This window comes from Citrus sinensis, chromosome 9, assembly GCF_022201045.2.
Source record: "Citrus sinensis cultivar Valencia sweet orange chromosome 9, DVS_A1.0, whole genome shotgun sequence".
In the NCBI taxonomy this organism is placed as follows: Eukaryota; Viridiplantae; Streptophyta; class Magnoliopsida; order Sapindales; family Rutaceae; genus Citrus; species Citrus sinensis.
Window position 1 is genome coordinate 6,880,803 of NC_068564.1, and position 19,364 is coordinate 6,900,166.

Here is a 19,364-nt window from a genome sequence, read left to right on the forward strand (position 1 = left end):
TGAGACTTGGCGAGCCTTTGCATGCCTTAGTGATTTTTTGATGTTTGGGGATTCTGCTCGCCTTCGCATGGTCGAGCATATCCTGGCACGCTTGGCTTCTGGTCTCGCCATAAACAGGCTTTGAGACTTGGTGAGTGATTAGTATTAAAAATTGTTTAATTATCAAGCGATAATATGTTATTTTATGCTTATGTTATAATTTATATTTGTGTTTATGTAATATATTATGAATTATTAATTATGTTTTAAATATATTTAATTTTGTGTATTTTTATGTGTTTATTAGGAAAATTATTAATTTCACGTACTTCGAGGCTCCAAACAGATAAACGGAGGTCAAATTTGGATTCCGGAGGTCCGAAAACCTTAAGATCAGTCAAGATCGGCTTAAAATTGGGCTTGTGTAAAAAAAAGTTGACTTTTCCTGTTGACCGAGCACTGATTGGATGATGAAATGAGCTTACAATAGATATGAGTGCATGGGATAATTGGCAATCTTGACTAAATCTCAACCGTTCATGATTCAATGGCCATGATTGTGCCACGTGGCAATGGTTGGTGAAGCAAGTTGGAGGATCCGAATCTTTGTATTTGGGTCGACCCGATCCACCCATTAACCCGCCAAATCTCAACCGTTCTTTGGGTAAATCGGACGAGTCAAATGATGCCATGTGTGATGTTGACTTTTGAAGTTTGACCAGCCATTGGATCTTGATCTAAGGGTTGTGAGGAGCACATGCATGAAGCCTATGATGGACCGCAAAGCACTGGATTATGAATTTATTTTTCTATAAATAGAGCCTCATTTTTATGTTTTAATCATCTCTCTACAACTCTCTTCTTCTCAAATTCTCTCCATCTCCTTGTAATCTTGATTTCCAGGTGTGTTTTTAATATTTTGTATAATTATTTTCATTAATAAAATTAGTTTTATTTCCAATTTTAGTTGTTTTTATTTCTTTTAATTATAAGTAATTCAATTTTACTACTTCTTTTTATTTTAATTATGCTTAACTAAATAATATTAGTTAGGGGAAGGTGAAACTCTTAAGAAATAAATATGATTTAATCAAATTCTATGTTTAATTTTATAAATTAAATTATTTTCTATTTAATTTTATACATGTTTTATATTTTGAAAATTTGATTTATTGTAGACAAACAAATGAATTTGGCACAATAAATTCTTAAGATCTTAATATAAGGCATGGTGAAATGGTATTTTGACTTATTGTAGACAAATTAAATTTTGGCACAATAAATACTTAATCCATCATAAAATTAAAGAGAAAATAATAATAATTTGTATAATTAATCTTTTGAGTAATAAATCTAAAACAAATTGGCAAAAAGAATTTATTAAGTTTTATTTATTTCTAAGAGTGGATCCATAACCCTAACTAGTTCAATTCCATAGTTTCATTTAAATTAAGTTGTTTATATTCAAGTTTTAATTTCAATTTTTAGATAAAATAAAATAAACTAATTAAATCTTTTCTCTGTGGATCGACCTCGGACTCACCGAGTTATAATACAACAAGACACTCTTATACTTGGGAGTTAAAATTTACTTTTAAGTTGTGTCAAGTTTTTGGCGCCGTTGCCGGGGAAAAGTTTTTTATTTGGTTTGTTTTTCCGTTTTTATTTTTCTCTTATATGTAAAATTTCGTTTGCCCCCTTTTCCTTTTCTTAAATTCTCTTTTATCCCCATATCTTTCATAATTCTCGTTTCACCCCAACAGTTTCCGTTTCTAGCCCAATCTTCTGGTAATTACGTTCGGACCCCGATATCTTTCAATTGTTTCACTTTCATCCCAAATTGCTAATTCTAAACTTCTAAAAATTACAGTTTGACCATAAAATTAAAAATAATTTGCAATAGAATCCCTAGACGAAATTCCTCAACATAATCAAGACTTGGACATATTTGGACATACTTTGGACATATTTGGACATACTTTGGACATATTTGGACATACTTTGGACATATTTGGACTTATTTTGGACCAAACTAACTTTAACTACTAACTCTAATTACTAACTCTTAACTTACTAACTGCTAACTCCTAACTTTTATTTAATTTCAGTTATTTAATTTTCTGCATTTATTTTATTTCGTATTTATTTTTTTTTTTGCTTTATTGGTGGGTTTAACCACCAAACTAACTACTAACCCTTAACTTTTATTTTCAGTTATTTAATTTTCAGTATTTATTTAATTTTGCATTTTTTATTTTTTTAATTGGTGGGTTCAACCACCATTTTTGTTATTTAATTTTCTTTTGTATACTTATATTATTTGCTTATTTATTTATTTTATTTTATTTTGTTATCAATTTATGTAAATATTATCTTTATAACATAACCCTTGCATGAGACATTGGTCTCGATCTTCAAGTGGCAGGTTAATTCGTAGATCTCAATCTCCACCACCAATCATGGATGAGAATCAAGGCGAAAACGTTTTGGGCGAACCTAATCCTCAAATTGATCAGGGAGACAACCAATCTCAACATGGGCATGATCAGAATCAACCAAGGACTCTGAGAGACTACATGAATCCAACCAGAACCGGAGCACCGTCGTGTATAGTATTTCCTCCAGAAGCATCTCGATTCAATTTTAAACCAGGTATTATCCAACTTTTACCAACATTTCATGGTTTAGAATCTGAGAATCCGTACTTGCATCTAAGAGATTTTGAGGAAGTTTGTAATACATACACGGACCAAAATTGTAGCATGAACATAATTAGATTAAAGCTTTTTCCTTTTTCATTAAAAGATAAAGCTAAAACTTGGCTACAAAACCTTAGATCTGGATCAGTAAGAACTTGGAATAACATGCAAGAACAGTTTTTGAAAAAATTCTTTCCACCTCATAGAACAAATTCTTTTAAAAGGCAAATCACTTCTTTCACTCAAAAAAATGGAGAAACATTATACCAATGTTGGGATAGGTTTAAAGAGTTGCTTAACATATGCCCACATCATGGTTTTGAAACTTGGCGATTGGTCACTTATTTCTACGAAGGCTTAATACCCCAAAGTAGACAGGTTGTTGAAATGATGTGTAATGGTGAATTTAGGGATAAAAATCCTGAAGATGCACTAGATTACCTTGACCAATTAGCTGAAAATGCACAACATTGGGATACTGTTGGAACTTTTGAATTGACAAATAAGCAACAATCATCTCCATCTAGTGGAGGAATCCATAACCTTAGGGAAGATCATGATTTACAAGCAAAATTTGCATCCCTAGTTAGGAAAGTTGAAGCTTTGGAGCATAAAAAGAGTGATCAAGTAAAATCTGTTCAAGAAATTGCATGTAACATATGTAATTCGAATGATCATTTCACTCAAGAGTGTCCCACTTTGCCTGCACTTAAAGAATGTCTAAATGATCAAGCTAATGCTATTAACACTTTCAATAAACCAAACCCATATTCACAGACTTATAATCCTGGTTGGAAAAATCATCCGAATTTCAGTTGGAGGAATAATAATAATGCACAATCTTCACAAGCACCACCTCCACAAAATTTTCAAAATCCTCAGCCTTATGCACCATATGTTCCACCACCTTGGAAAAATCTGGAGGACACAATGCATTCATTCATCAGAAAGCAAGATGTTATTAACAATCAAAATGCACAAACTTTTTCTGATTTGAAAGATACACTTGCTAAAATTGCTTCTGCACTCACCATTCAAGAAAAAGGAAAATTTCCAGCCCAACCACAACCAAATCCTAAAATTCAACAAAATCCACCCACAGACCAAGTCAAGTCAGTTATAACTCTTCGTAGTGGTAAGGTTGTTGATAGACCTATGCCTGAACCTTATGAAAATGATGAAAATTCAAAGGGTAAGGAAGGACTAAATGAACTTACACCTAGTGAAGAAATAACTAGTGTTCCACCTGAACCACCATTTCCGCATGCATTGAATAAACCAAAGAAATCAAACCACTCTTCTGAAATTTATGAAATCTTTAAGCAAGTGAAAGTTAACATTCCTCTATTAGATGCAATCAAGCAGGTTCCTTCATATGCCAAATTTTTAAAGGACTTGTGCACTGTTAAGAGGAAATTGAAGGTAAGAAAGAGTGCTTTCATGGCCGAACAGGTAAGTACAATTCTGTCTACTAATAATAAGTTGAAATATAAAGATCCTGGTTGTCCTACCATTTCTTGTATTATTGGTAACCACAGAATTGAGCATGCTTTACTAGATCTTGGTGCTAGTGTTAATTTGCTTCCATATTCAGTTTATCTTCAACTTAATCTTGGTGAGTTAAAATCAACTTCAACTACACTTTTGCTTGCCGATAGATCAGTTAAAGTACCAAAAGGAATAGTGGAAGATGTTTTAGTACAAGTTGATAAATTTATTTATCCTGTGGATTTTATTGTCTTGGAAACTGAACCTGTTGTGAATAATTACAAACCAATTCCTGTAATTTTAGGTCGACCATTTTTAGCAACTGCTAATGCTTTGATTAATTGTAGGAATGGTTTAATGAATTTATCCTTTGGGAATATGACTTTGGAATTGAATGTTTTCAACATGTGCAGGCAACCTAATGAAGAAAATGAGAATGAAGATGATACTGATGAACAAAAGGAATTGTTTGAATCTTGTATCGAGGAAAATATTCAAAAAGGGGATTTTTCTGAACTTTCTAATGTTTGTTTAGTTAATTCAATTGAGTCAAATAAGCAACTTAAACTTGATATTTCTAATATAAATTCGTTGCTTGATTCTATGCAGACTTCGCAAAATTATGATGACGAGCCAAAATTTGAGGAGCTTGGAAGTATTGAAAAGACAGAACAACAAGAAGCACCTAAAATGGAATTGAAACCTTTGCCTGAAGGATTGAAATATGCTTTTCTTGGAGAAGAACAAACTTATCCTGTTGTGATTTCTTCTACTTTAACAAGCGACCAAGAAGGTAAGTTACTAACTGTTCTTAAAAAGCATAAAAATGCAATAGGATGGACTTTAAATGACATTAAAGGCATTAATCCCTTAATCTGCACACATAGAATTAATTTGGAAGAAAATGCTAAAATATGTCAACAACCTCAAAGAAGATTAAACCCACACATGAAAGAGGTAGTCAAAACAGAAGTCCTTAAATTACTTGATGTGGGAATTATCTACCCTATTTCTGATAGTAAGTGGGTAAGTCCTACACAAGTAGTGCCTAAAAAATCTGGAATCACTGTTGTTAAAAATGAAAAAGGTGAATTAATTCCAACACGAATTACATCTAGTTGGCGCATGTGCATTGATTATAGAAAATTAAATGAAGCCACTAGAAAAGATCATTTTCCATTACCATTCCTTGAACAAATCTTAGAAAGAGTAGCAGGACATCCCTACTATTGTTTTTTAGATGGATATTCAGGTTATTATCAAATTCCTATAGCACTTGAGGACCAAGAAAAGACCACATTCACATGTCCTTTTGGAACATTTGCATTTAAAAGAATGCCATTCGGGCTTTGTAATGCTCCTGCAACATTTCAAAGATGTATGTTAAGCATTTTTTGTGATATGGTTGAACATTGTTTAGAGGTCTTTATGGATGATTTGACTGTGTTTGGGAATTCTTTTGATGATTGCCTTGATAATTTGGAGAAAGTTTTAAAAAGATGTGTTGAAAAAGAACTCGTGTTGAATTGGGAAAAATGTCACTACATGGTTACTTCTGGAATTGTTTTGGGTCATGTTGTTTCTATTAAAGGAATTGAAGTTGACAAAGCAAAAATCGAAGTCATATCTAAATTGCCACAACCAAAAACAGTTAGAGATGTGCGATCCTTTTTAGGACATGCAGGATTTTATAGGAGGTTTATAAAAAACTTTAGTGCCATATCTAAACCACTTTGTAACCTCTTATTAAAAGATGCACCGTTTGAATGGAATGATGATTGCCAAAAATCTTTTGAAAAAATAATTTGTCTTTTAACATCTGCACCTATTATGCAATCTCCTGATTGGTCTTTGCCATTTGAATTAATGTGTGATGCAAGTGATTTTGCTGTTGGTGCTGTTTTAGGACAAAGAAGGGATGGTAAGCCTTTTGTGATTTATTATGCGAGCAAGACTTTGGATAGTGCTCAAATGAATTATTCTACAACTGAAAAAGAATTACTTGCTGTGGTATTTGCATTAAACAAATTCCGTTCATATTTGCTTGGCTCTAAATCTGTTGTGTTTACTGACCATGCTGCTGTGAGATATTTGATGAGTAAACAGGATGCCAAACCGAGACTAATTCGTTGGATTTTGTTACTACAAGAATTTGACCTTACCATCAAAGATAAAAAGGGTGCTGAAAATGTTGTTGCTGATCATCTATCAAGACTCACATCCGAATTCTGCAATGATATAACACCCATAAATGATTCTTTCCCTGATGAATTTTTATTTTCTGTTACTTCAATGCCATGGTATGCTAATATTGTTAATTTTCTTGTTACAGGTAAAATGCCTTTGCAATGGAATGCTCAAGAGAAGAAGAAATTTTTTGTTGAAGTAAAGAAATTTTATTGGGATGATCCTTATTTGTTCAAATATTGCCCAGATCAAATTTTTCGGCGATGTATTCCTGATAATGAGGTAAGTAGTGTCATTAATTTTTGTCATTCTGAAGCATGTGGTGGTCACTTTTCTTCAAGAAAAACTACTGCTAAAATTTTGCAGTGTGGATTTTATTGGCCTACCATGTTTAAAGACACATATGAATTTTGCAAAAGTTGTGAAAAATGTCAAAAATTGGGATCAATTACAAAAAGAAACATGATGCCCTTAAATCCCATACTTGAAATTGAAATATTTGACTGTTGGGGAATTGATTTCATGGGTCCATTTCCATCATCTTTTGGATTTGTGTATATATTAGTTGCAGTTGATTATGTCTCAAAATGGATTGAAGCAATTTCTTGTCGAAATAATGACAGTAAAACTGTGATTAAATTTTTAAGAGAAAACATTTTAAGTCGATTTGGAATCCCTCGAGCCATTATCAGTGATGGAGGTAAGCATTTTTGTAATAAGTCATTTGAGTCTTTAATGAAGAAATATGGAATTACACATAAAATTGCTACCCCTTATCATCCTCAAACAAATGGTCAAGTTGAATTAGCAAATAGGGAGATAAAACAAATTTTGGAAAAAACGGTTAACCCAAACCGAAAAGATTGGTCTCTTAGACTTAATGATGCACTTTGGGCTTACCGCACTGCATTTAAAACATCATTAGGAATGTCACCCTATCGGTTAATTTATGGTAAACCTTGTCATTTACCTGTTGAACTTGAACATAAATCACTTTGGGCTATTAAAGCTTTTAATTCAAATTTGGTTGATGCTGGTAATGTGCGAAAATTGCAATTGAATGAACTTGAGGAATTAAGGAATGATGCATATGAAAATTCAAGAATTATTAAGGCAAGAACAAAAGCATTTCATGATAAAAGAATTTTTCGAAAAACATTTGAGATTGGTCAAAAAGTGTTGCTTTATAATTCTCGTCTTCATTTATTTCCAGGAAAGTTAAAGTCAAAATGGAGTGGCCCATTTGTTGTAAAAAATGTATATTCATATGGGGCCATAGAAATTGAGAATCCAAATAATGGTGTCACATTTAAAGTTAATGGTCAAAGATTAAAACCATATCTGGAACATCACCCACGTGACGAGGACACCGAAATTAATTTGGATGACCCACCAATTCTTGATTAAGTTTTTAATGATTTTTTTTTGTTTTACTATTATTTTACCGTTTCATTGTTTGACTTTTTTTTTTCCTTAGATTGATGCACTGTACATAGTTTTTTTTTAACATTGTTTTTCTTGTGTAAGCGTGTTTGTTTGACAGTTGTACATTCTCTCATTAATTTTCATTTTACATCATGAGCACCTCAATGAGAAAATACCTGTTCGCACATCTTAAAAGATTTCGGCGTATAAAATTTCACTTAAGAGGCCTGATACAAAGCTGTAAATCACATCCATTTTGGGATCTGCAACCACCAGAATTCGTGTCCTATGTTGAGGATCTAGAGGGACAACTCAGAACAGTAGAGAGTGGCATATATGAATTTCAAATGGAGCTTGAGGTTAACTCAATGAGAGGACGAATGTAAGTTCATTTTCCTTTTATATTGTGTGCTTCTTTTTGCTCGCTTTCACGCTTGATTTGATTTTGCAGATTTGTTTTTGGTGTGTTTTGATTTATTTTCCCGTATAAATGGCGGATAACGGTACTCCGTGACTTCTTAAGTCGGTATCTTCAGTTTCCCACAATAACTGAAACCCCAAAATCATACATGGAAGAAATACAACATAAACTCCATAAGCATTTTCCCTCTCTCCCTCAGAATGCCCTCAGGAAAATTTACAAAGCTCGTTGTGAATGACTGCGTTTGTTAATGATCAATGGCATTCCTTCTGACATTCGTTGGTTAATTGAAGCAAAGGTCCGATTAGCAGGTGAGTTTTCTGGTCAATTTGTTTCTTACATGCCTGGTTTTGGTAAAAGTACGTTTGCTAAGAAAAGGAGAGCTAAACGACTTGGCTCAAAATGTCATAACTGTGTGAGACTTGGTTGCAAACGACCAGATTGTAAATCTTTAGGAATGGTTTCTGATACTCGTGAAGATAAAATTAAATTCGTTAAAGATGGCATGAGTAAAGAATCGTTGGATGATATCTTACGATCTCTTGAGACGCATCGAAGCGGAATTGTGCAACGTGAGATTTACAATTTGTGGATACTATTCCAAAAACAAAGTGCACAGTTAAGTCTTGGGAATCTGACTCAAAAAGACCCTGTTTGCCAGTTTATAAGAAAACTGGATGGGAAGCCGATCCTCGACCCATAGAGGGCGTTCAAGCCGTTACTGGACGTAAAACCAGAGGAAGATGTGAGCCACAATCACAACTACCAGTAAATATCCTTTCACTTCACTGTTATTTTACTTTACTGTTATTTTATCATTTGCATTATTGCATTTAGCGATGTGATTTTGTATTTAATAAATATTTGGTTTTCTTTTACTGTTTGCTTTTTCTAATCATTACTTTCTTTTTACTGTTTGTTTTTGAATTATTGAGCCACGAGCTTTACTCGTCATTTGACAAATATTGCCAACCCATTTACAGCTGTTTCTCATTATTTATGTTACCAAGATCTTTAAATATGAGCTCATTTTTCAAACACTCACAACTTGTTTTTGAAAAATTAGTCCAATGGCATCATCTTCGAGTAAATAATTCAAAAATATTTGTGTGCTTTCTGGGTTTCACTATGGAAAGTACAAAGAGTTCGTTCAGGCAGCTGTAGATCTTGGTCGTGTCATAGCAGAGAGGAAACTGCATCTTGTATATGGAGGAGGTGAACGAGGGTTATCAAGACTTGTCTCAGAAGCTGTTTTTACCAGAGGAAGCCAAGTACTCGGCATTATCCCAAAACCCATGAAACCGCTAGTGTGCATGTCTGGCCCACCAATTGGAGAAGAATTAGTGGTATCAAGTATGCAAGAGAGAATATCTGAAATGATGAATCATGCTGATGCTTTTATTTTCTTGCCAGGAGATCTTGCAACTTTTGAGGCACTAATTACATTTGCATCTTGGGCCCACTTGAACATTCATCAAAAACCCATCGGTTTGTTAAATGTTAATAATTTTTATGACGGCTTGCTAACTTTTATTAACCATGCAATAAAGAATCATTTTGTTCCACATTCTGTAAAAAAACTCTTTATCTCTGCTTCTACTGCTAATGAGTTACTTGATCTTTTGCAAGCTTATACACCAGAGCCAGATCCACAGACTGTTGCACTGAATTGGTCGACTAATGACGGTAACGGTAACAGTAGCAGTAATAAGAAGTGCGATTTAGATTTAACTCTCCGTTTGTAAATATTTTCTGTTGTAGTGTTCATGTGATGTCTTCTACACTCTTTCTCTTTCCTTTTAAAACATTGAGGACAATGTCTTTTTCAGGTTGGGGGGAGGGAATAGTTGATAATTGTGGAATGTCTTAGTCCTGGTTATGTGTTTACAAAAAAAAAACAAAAAACAAAAAACAAAAAAAAAAATTTTTTTTTCTGTAAAGACTAACTTAGGACAAATTTGAGTCGAAGATGGCAGGATATAGAGAATGTAGTCTCTCTAGAAACGCATCTTCTTAATCTTAAGGGTGTTGTTAAAAAAAAAATTGACTCTTTCTTCATCTTTGTTATTTGCTTTTAAGCTTCTGCATCAAGTTCAGGTGAGATCTCTTCTTCTTCTTCTTTTATTATTCTCTTTTATTTTTATTTTTTTGCATATCTGTAAAATTATAAAATGTTAAGATAATGTTTAGATTAGGTTGTGGGGTGGGGATAATTGACGTATATTTTAAATATGTGTGTTGTTTTTCTCTTTTCTCTTTTCTTTTCTTTGTTAAAAAAAAAACCAAAAAAAAAAAAAAATTTGTTTTTTGTCTAGGATGGCCGTGTAAAGAGTCACGACTTTTGAGACGCATCCTAATAGTCTTGTTGTATTATATTTTGATTTTGAGATTCATAGTAAGTTGTTTTTGTTCCCTTTTCTTTGAATTACTCAAATTTGTGAACTCTCCACTTGGTTATTAAGTTATTTAATTGTTTACTCATTTAACAGGTATTATTGAATCATTCTTCACACACACACTATGACACATACTAGTGGGTTGTAAGTTAAAGTTTTACAGCATTTAGTTCTTTTGATTTATTAGGAATAGTATCTAAGGTAGTAGAAAGTGTATATTTCCAAAAACAAAAAAACAAAAAAACCAAAAAAAAAAAAAATCAAAAAAAAAAAAAAGAAGAAGAAAAAATGTTTTTAATTTTGTTATATCTAGAAACCCGAGTAATTAAGTCCGTAGGGGTGTTTCAACACCTAGTGCCCTAAGGTCAACTGGTCTGGGAGTCACTGGCATAAAGCTCGCTACATGGGTAATAGATATATTGTTTGTTTATTAGAAACCCGAGTAATTAAGTCCGTAGGGGTGCTTCAACACCTAGTGCCCTAAGGCCAACTGGTCTGGGAGTCATTGACCTAAAGCTCGCTACACGGGTTAGAAATGTAATATAAAAAAAAAATGTGTGAATAATCTATTGCCTAAAGATATAATTTCTAATGAATTTTAGAACGAAAATGTTGTTTTTCTTTTAATGAAGCCCCATAAGTATTGTGTTAATTACTTGAGCACAAAAGAAGGTTTGATGATATTCTGGATAATGAGTGAACATCAATGTGGTAAAGGAATTTGGGAGAGTTCATTTATTTGGTAATTTAGAGGATAGATGAACAACTATTAACTTGCATGTGAATTTTATAAATCTTAATATAACGCTTTAATTGCTAGAGGGCTAGCAATAAGCTGGTTGGGGGGTGTGATTAGTATTAAAAATTGTTTAATTATCAAGCGATAATATGTTATTTTATGCTTATGTTATAATTTATATTTGTGTTTATGTAATATATTATGAATTATTAATTATGTTTTAAATATATTTAATTTTGTGTATTTTTATGTGTTTATTAGGAAAATTATTAATTTCACGTACTTCGAGGCTCCAAACAGATAAACGGAGGTCAAATTTGGATTCCGGAGGTCCGAAAACCTTAAGATCAGTCAAGATCGGCTTAAAATTGGGCTTGTGTAAAAAAAAGTTGACTTTTCCTGTTGACCGAGCACTGATTGGATGATGAAATGAGCTTACAATAGATATGAGTGCATGGGATAATTGGCAATCTTGACTAAATCTCAACCGTTCATGATTCAATGGCCATGATTGTGCCACGTGGCAATGGTTGGTGAAGCAAGTTGGAGGATCCGAATCTTTGTATTTGGGTCGACCCGATCCACCCATTAACCCGCCAAATCTCAACCGTTCTTTGGGTAAATCGGACGAGTCAAATGATGCCATGTGTGATGTTGACTTTTGAAGTTTGACCAGCCATTGGATCTTGATCTAAGGGTTGTGAGGAGCACATGCATGAAGCCTATGATGGACCGCAAAGCACTGGATTATGAATTTATTTTTCTATAAATAGAGCCTCATTTTTATGTTTTAATCATCTCTCTACAACTCTCTTCTTCTCAAATTCTCTCCATCTCTTTGTAATCTTGATTTCCAGGTGTGTTTTTAATATTTTGTATAATTATTTTCATTAATAAAATTAGTTTTATTTCCAATTTTAGTTGTTTTTATTTCTTTTAATTATAAGTAATTCAATTTTACTACTTCTTTTTATTTTAATTATGCTTAACTAAATAATATTAGTTAGGGGAAGGTGAAACTCTTAAGAAATAAATATGATTTAATCAAATTCTATGTTTAATTTTATAAATTAAATTATTTTCTATTTAATTTTATACATGTTTTATATTTTGAAAATTTGATTTATTGTAGACAAACAAATGAATTTGGCACAATAAATTCTTAAGATCTTAATATAAGGCATGGTGAAATGGTATTTTGACTTATTGTAGACAAATTAAATTTTGGCACAATAAATACTTAATCCATCATAAAATTAAAGAGAAAATAATAATAATTTGTATAATTAATCTTTTGAGTAATAAATCTAAAACAAATTGGCAAAAAGAATTTATTAAGTTTTATTTATTTCTAAGAGTGGATCCATAACCCTAACTAGTTCAATTCCATAGTTTCATTTAAATTAAGTTGTTTATATTCAAGTTTTAATTTCAATTTTTAGATAAAATAAAATAAACTAATTAAATCTTTTCTCTGTGGATCGACCTCGGACTCACCGAGTTATAATACAACAAGACACTCTTATACTTGGGAGTTAAAATTTACTTTTAAGTTGTGTCAGTGAGCCTTTGCATGCCTTAGTGATTTTTTGATGTTTGGGGATTCTGCTCGCCTTCTCATGGTCGAGCAGATCCTGGCACGCTTGGCTTCTGGTCTCGCCATAAACAGGCTTTGAGACTTGGTGAGCCTTTGCATGCCTTAGTGATTTTTCGATGTTTGGGGATTCTGCTCGCCTTCTCATGGTCGAGCAGATCCTGGCACGCTTGGCTTCTGGTCTCGCCATAAACATGCTTTGAGACTTGGTGAGCCTTTGCATGCCTTAGTGATTTTTCGATGTTTGGGGATTCTGCTCGCCTTCTAATGGTCGAGCAGATCCTGGCACGCTTGGCTTCTGGTCTCGCCATAAACAGGCCTTGAGACTTGGTGAGCCTTTGCATGCCTTAGAGAATATTCCGGTGCTTCAAGTGAATGAAATTCCTCGACGTTTCATTAATTGTAGGATTTGATCTTACATGAACTTGCTTTGACATAAAACATAAAAAATAAAAGATGACAAGCACGAGCAGAAATAAAAAATGTGAACAAATCTTACTGGAAGTATTTGCGGAGGTGTGCTGCGTTCCAAGGCCGTTTCACCTCGTGGCCGTCCGTGCGAACCAGCTTATAAGCTCCGGGTCCCACTATCTACTTGACTCTATATGGCCCTTCCCAATTTGGTCCCAGCACTCCTTGAGTCGAATCTTTGGTGCTCTGATTCACTCTTCTCAGTACCCAGTCTCCGACCCTGAATTATCGTACATTAACCTTCTGGTTATAATAACGAGCGACCCTTTGCTGGTAAATGGCTGATCGACCAGCTGCTTGCTCCCTCTTTTCCGTTAGCAGATCAAGATTCAAACACATCTGCTCGTTGTTCTCCTGTTCTCCTGCTCATTGAAATGATCTGTCCGATGCGTGGTCGTTCCTATCTCAGCTGGTACGACCGCTTCATGTCCGAAAGCCAAGGCGAATGGCATCTCCCTAGTTACTATTTTGTGGGTTGTTCTGTATGCCCATAGCACACCTGACAGCTCATCAACCCATGCACCCTTTTTTGCTCCAAGCCTGGTTTTCAAAAGCCACTTGATGGTCTTGTTGGCTGCTTCTACTTGTCCATTCGATTGAGGGTGAGCAGGCGAGCAATACTTCAGCTCTATCCCGAGGTTCTGGCAGAAATCCCAGAAGCTGTGATTATCGAACTGCCTGCCATTATCCGTTACCAAGGCATAAGGGATCCCGTATCGACAGACCAGGTTTCTCCACACAAAGTCTGTCGTTTTCTTCTCTGTAATCCTGCTAAGGGCTTCGACCTCTATCCACTTCGTGAAGTAATCTATAGCAACTATTGCATGCGTTGCTACTCCTCGTCCCTTTGGCAACGGGCCGATCAGATCAATTCCCCATTGGGCAAATGGCCAAGGGGAGGCCATGGAGGTGAGCTTTTCTGGTGGTTGGTTGGAGAAACTTGTAAAACTCTGGCAGCTTACACAGCTCCTGGTCTTCTCCTGTGCATCCTGGTGCATTGTCGACCAGAAATATCCCTGCCTTAGAACCTTGTGGGCCAGGGACCTCCCACCAGAATGATTCCCGCAAATTCCTTCATGTACTTCTCTCAGTACGTAATCTGCGTCGTCCTCATCCAAACATCGAAGGAAAGGTAGTGTATATCCTCGCCGATACAGTACCCTATCAATCATCGTGTATCTCGAGGCTTGGGCTCTAACCTTCCAAGCTCGTAGCTTATCTGGTGGTAATACCCCGTCTCTGAGGTATGAAATTATCGGGTCCATCCACGAGCATTTTTGTTCTATCCGCAGCACCCCCAAATTCTACTCGATTCTTGGGCTGGACTTCACCTCCAGAGGGACCGACTTTGGCATTTTTGGGTCGGCTACTGCTGCCATCCTGGCCAAAATATCTGCTCCACAATTCTGCTCCTTGGGGATTTGTACCACCTCCACTGCTTCGAATTTCTCCCTCATCTGCCTGACTATCTTCAGGTACTGCTCCATCTTCTCCTCCATCGGTTGGAATCTTTCACTGACATGATTCGCAACCAGCTGGGAATCAGTTCTGATCTTCACTCTATCTGCTTTCACGGCCTTAGCCAGTTCCAAACCTGCTATCAAGGCTTCATACTCTGCCTGGTTATTTGTTGCTGCGAATTCTAACTTTACAGCATAAGAGATCTCCTCCCCCTCCGGGCCTTCCAATACAATCCCTGCTCCTGATCCCTGCTCCCCTGATGACCCATCTACAAACATTTGTCATACTTGAGCTTCGCCACTGTCTGTAACTACATCTCGTTGGTCTAAACATACTTCAGGCTCTGTGAATTCTGCTACGAAATCGGCCATTGCCTGAGCCTTTATCGTTGCTCGGGGTTTGTAGTCTATGTCGAACTCGCTCAGCTCTATAGCCCACTTGACGAGCCGACTAGAAGCATCTGGCTTGTGCAGAGTTTGACGCAATGGCTGGTTTGTTATTATCGAGACTGGGAATGCCTGAAAATATGGCCTCAACTTCCGAGCAGCAACCACAAGGGCAAGTGCCCATTTCTCCAACGGTGGGTATCTGGTCTCAGCGTCGAGCAGGGCCTTGCTGGTGTAGTATATCGGATACTGAACTCCCTCTTCCTCTCTTACCAGAACAGAACTGGTGGCCCGATCTGATACCGCCAGATACAAAAATAACTTGTCCCCATCCCTCGGTGTGGATAGTAGAGGGGCTTGCTGTAAATACTGCTTCAAGTTCTGAAAGGCTTCTTCGCATTCCGGGGTCCACTCTGTTTTCTTTCCCCTCCTTATCACTTGAAAGAATGGCTGACACTTATCTGTAGCCTTGGATATGAACCGGCTCAATGCCGCCAATCTCCCCGTAAGGCTCTGCATTTGCTTCAGGCTACGAGAAGACCTCATCTGCACGATCACCTGGATCTTCTCGGGATTTGCTTTGATCCCCCGATGACTCACCATGAATCCAAGGAACTTCCCCGACTCGACCCCAAAAGAACATTTTTCCGGGTTGAGCTTCATCTTATACTTCCTCAAATGCCCGAATGTCTCCTCGAGGTGTCCGACATGTTCGTTCGGGATTTTCGACTTGGTTATCATGTCGTCCACGTACACCTCCATGGTTCTCCCGATCAATGGCTTAAAGACTTTGTTCACCAGCCTCTGGTATGTGGCCCCAGCGTTTTTAAGTCCAAATGGCATTACCCTGTAACAGAACAAACCCTGGTTAGTGATGAAAGCCGTGCTCTCCTCATCCTGCTCGTGCATGGGGATTTGGTTGTATCCCGAGAATGCGTCCATGAAGCTAAGCAGACCGTGTCCAGCCGTTGAATCTACTAGCTGATCGATCTTTGGTAAAAGAAAACTGTCTTTTGGGCACGCCTTATTAAGGTCTGTGAAATCCACACACATCCTCCACTTGCCATTTGCCTTCTTTACCAACACCACATTCGATATCCACTCAGGGTAATTGACTTCCCGAATGAACCCTGTTCTCAAGAGCTTCTCCACCTCGCCATTTATAGACTCATACCTCTCCTGGTTGAAGCACCTCCTTTTCTGCCTTACTGCTCAAGCACCTTTCTTTATTGCCAGCTTATGACATGCTACCTCAGGATCAATCCCTGGCATGTCTTCATGTGTCCAAGCAAACACATTTGCATGAGCCTGTAAGCATTTCACCAACTCCTGCTTCTGCTATTCCTTAAGTCTCGACCCGATTCTGATCGTCTTTTCCGAATTCTCTGGTCCCAGGCTTACTGTCTCCAGCTCCTCTACAGGTTCTTGTCTGCCATTCTTGTTTTCCACTCGGGTGTCAAGGGATGTTATCTACATTGCTTCCCTTGCTGCTGAGGAGTAGCAGCTTCTTGCGATTCTCTGGTCTCCTCGTACCACTCCAACTACCCCATTCACCCGGTACTTGAGGGCCAGATAATGGTTGGACAGCACCGCTTTGCTCATCCTCAGAAATGGTCAGCCTAGGATCATCCGGTAAGGACCTTCCTCATCCACTACTACAAAGTCCAATATCATTGTCCTTTCTGTCGGGGAACTCCCAATCGTGATAGGCAGCTCGACCACGCCCAGAGGGACCAGCTTTCCTCCTCCAAACCCCTTCAAGGAGGTATTGGTGTAATCCAACTTCAGGTCTGCTATCCCCATCTCCTCCAGGGTTGACTTAAACAATACGTCAACTAAGCTCCCTGTGTCAATCAGTATCCTGTCAAACTTCTTGCTAGCAACAGTGGCCTTGATGACTAAAGCATCCTCGTGAGGGTATAGAATCCCTTCCTCATCCTCATCTGTCCACATGATTGGCACTTGCCTGAATCTTGCACGTTTGGCTGCTGGGGTGTTGAAGAATACCTCTTTGCTGGTCATGGCGTATCTAGCATAATTCTTCCTCGACCTGTTGGAATCTCCAGCCAATGTTGGGCCCCCAGCTATCACCCTTACCGTAGGCTGCTCGCGCCTCAAGTTCCTGTCACTCTGCTCCCCTTCACTTGTCGAGGCTACCATTGGGAAGGTCCCATCTATAAACTCGTCCAGATACCAATTTCTCACCAAATCCTCAACCTAGGTCTTGAGATCCCTGCAATTTGCTGTGGTGTGGCCATGAGTGCCATGGAACTTACAATAGCGTCCCCTATCCCTCTTGCTGGGTAGCTTTGTTATTGGGGCATGGAGGTACAGCAACCTTCGATCCTTTATGGCCTCGTACACCTCATCCAGGGACATCTTCAAGGAAGTATACCGCCCATAGTCCTGGTTCTGGTCGATCAGGTGCACTGCTCTTTCTCTGTTTGCTCCATTCTGAGTTGGAGGCAATGGCAGCACTTCTGGTCTGCTCCCTCTACTACCGTGGGAGTGTTGATGAAGACCACCATATGCCGAGTCATGCCTTTTTCAAGGCTCCCTAGCTGGGGAACGAGGAGGTTGCGCCCTGCTGCGCTGATACTGTGGTGGCCTCTGATGAGGCTGGTGAGCTGTTACCCGACCTCCTGCTCCACTACCTGAGGCCTGGTGGTCCCTCCTCCTGATCGGCCCATTTCCCGGTAATGCCCTCTTCTCTTTCTTTTCCAGCCCCTCCAGCTGGTCTGTCTTAATCCGAGCTGCCTTTTCTTCCTCGATCTCTATGTCTCTTTTAGCCTGCTCGTATGCGGCTGCATACATCTGAATAGCTGGGCTTCTCAAGTTGTACCACAACCTTCCTATCTTCACTCCCTCTTTCAATCCCCTTAGTGCCTGAGGATGGTTGAAGGCTCCCAAATCGAGGACAACACGATGAAACCTCTTGATGAATTCCCGAAGGGTTTCTTGCTCCCCCTGCTTCATGCTTTTCAACTCCATCATGTCATCTTCTGGTGCCATTGCCCCACGAAACTGCTCTGCAAACTCCTGGCACATCTGCTCGAAGGTTTTAATACTCCCCCGAGGAAGTTTTCTGTACCACTCTTGTGCACGTCCCTCAAGGGATAGTGGGAACACCCTGCACCTTTGGGATTGAGATAATCCTTGTACCCCAGTTATGTCGTTGAAGCGCTCTATGTGCACCAGCGAATCAGTTCGTCCCGAATATCTAAGGTCTGGGAGGCGGAAATCTCTCGGAATAACTACCCTCATGATCTCTGCTGCGAGCGGTGATTCTCCGTCCAGCATTATCCTCCAACCAGGAGCTCTGCTCCTTCCTTGCATGTTGTCAATTACCTGCGCTAGTCTGCGCACTTCCTCCTCCAGCTGCACTGCACGACCAGGGTCACGTGCTGCAACTTGATCCCGCTCTTGCTTTACATCATGCAAGTGTTGCCTCAACTCTGTTTCCTCTGTATTCGCCACCCTGTCATCCTCGTTAAAAATCTGTCTTGCCAGGGATTGCTCTTCCTCTCTGTGAAATTCTCCCCGCAGAGGTATGTTACCTCTCTCACCACCAAATCTCCCGGTGGTTTGACTTCTCCTCGTACTGTCGGGACCTGGTGCCACTCCACCACCTCTCGCCCTTTCCTCCTGGGTTACCCTTCGTTCACTCCGCAACTCATGCAGGATGGTTGTCAGGGTCTCCATATGCTTTTCCATCCGTTCCATCCGGTCGAACATGGCTTTTTCCCGTGCTTCACTGGCTATCTCCCTTAGCGTCACGGAATCGTTAAGCCTCATATCACCCCCTTGTGCACTACTTCCTCCTGTCTCCATTGCTTTTCACTTGCTTCACTCCTCTTCTTGCTATCGACAGAAGCTTTTTACTCAGCTCCCCACAGACGGTGCCAAAATGTTGATGCGAGATTCTGGTCCTCCTCGTTCTACGACCAGGATCTCTCCTCGATCAACGCCACCACGATCAGGATCTCTCCTAGTAAAGCTTCTTCTCCAGAAGTTCCTGCGTACACAGACAGGTCAGAGTACCCCGGTTGTTTCCCCGGCGCAAACCCTCCGACGCTCAAGTCAGAAATAAAGGTTGTGGGAATCTTTGCCACGAATCT

General features: G+C 38.2%; 1 protein-coding gene, 1 non-coding gene and 1 pseudogene across 7 annotated transcripts in view; 1 reads left to right on the forward strand and 2 right to left on the reverse strand.

Moving 5' to 3' along the window:
• LOC107175384 (probable LRR receptor-like serine/threonine-protein kinase At3g47570) overlaps positions 1-19,364 on the reverse strand; it is a 139,635-nt gene that overhangs the window by 81,579 nt on the left and 38,692 nt on the right. The gene's annotated exons all lie outside the window — the stretch shown is intronic.
• Positions 2,890-2,998, reverse strand: LOC127900105 (small nucleolar RNA R71). Its single transcript, XR_008052129.1, has one exon. It is a non-coding gene; the product is annotated as a small nucleolar RNA R71 (small nucleolar RNA).
• LOC127899781 (uncharacterized) lies at positions 8,059-9,147 on the forward strand (annotated as a pseudogene).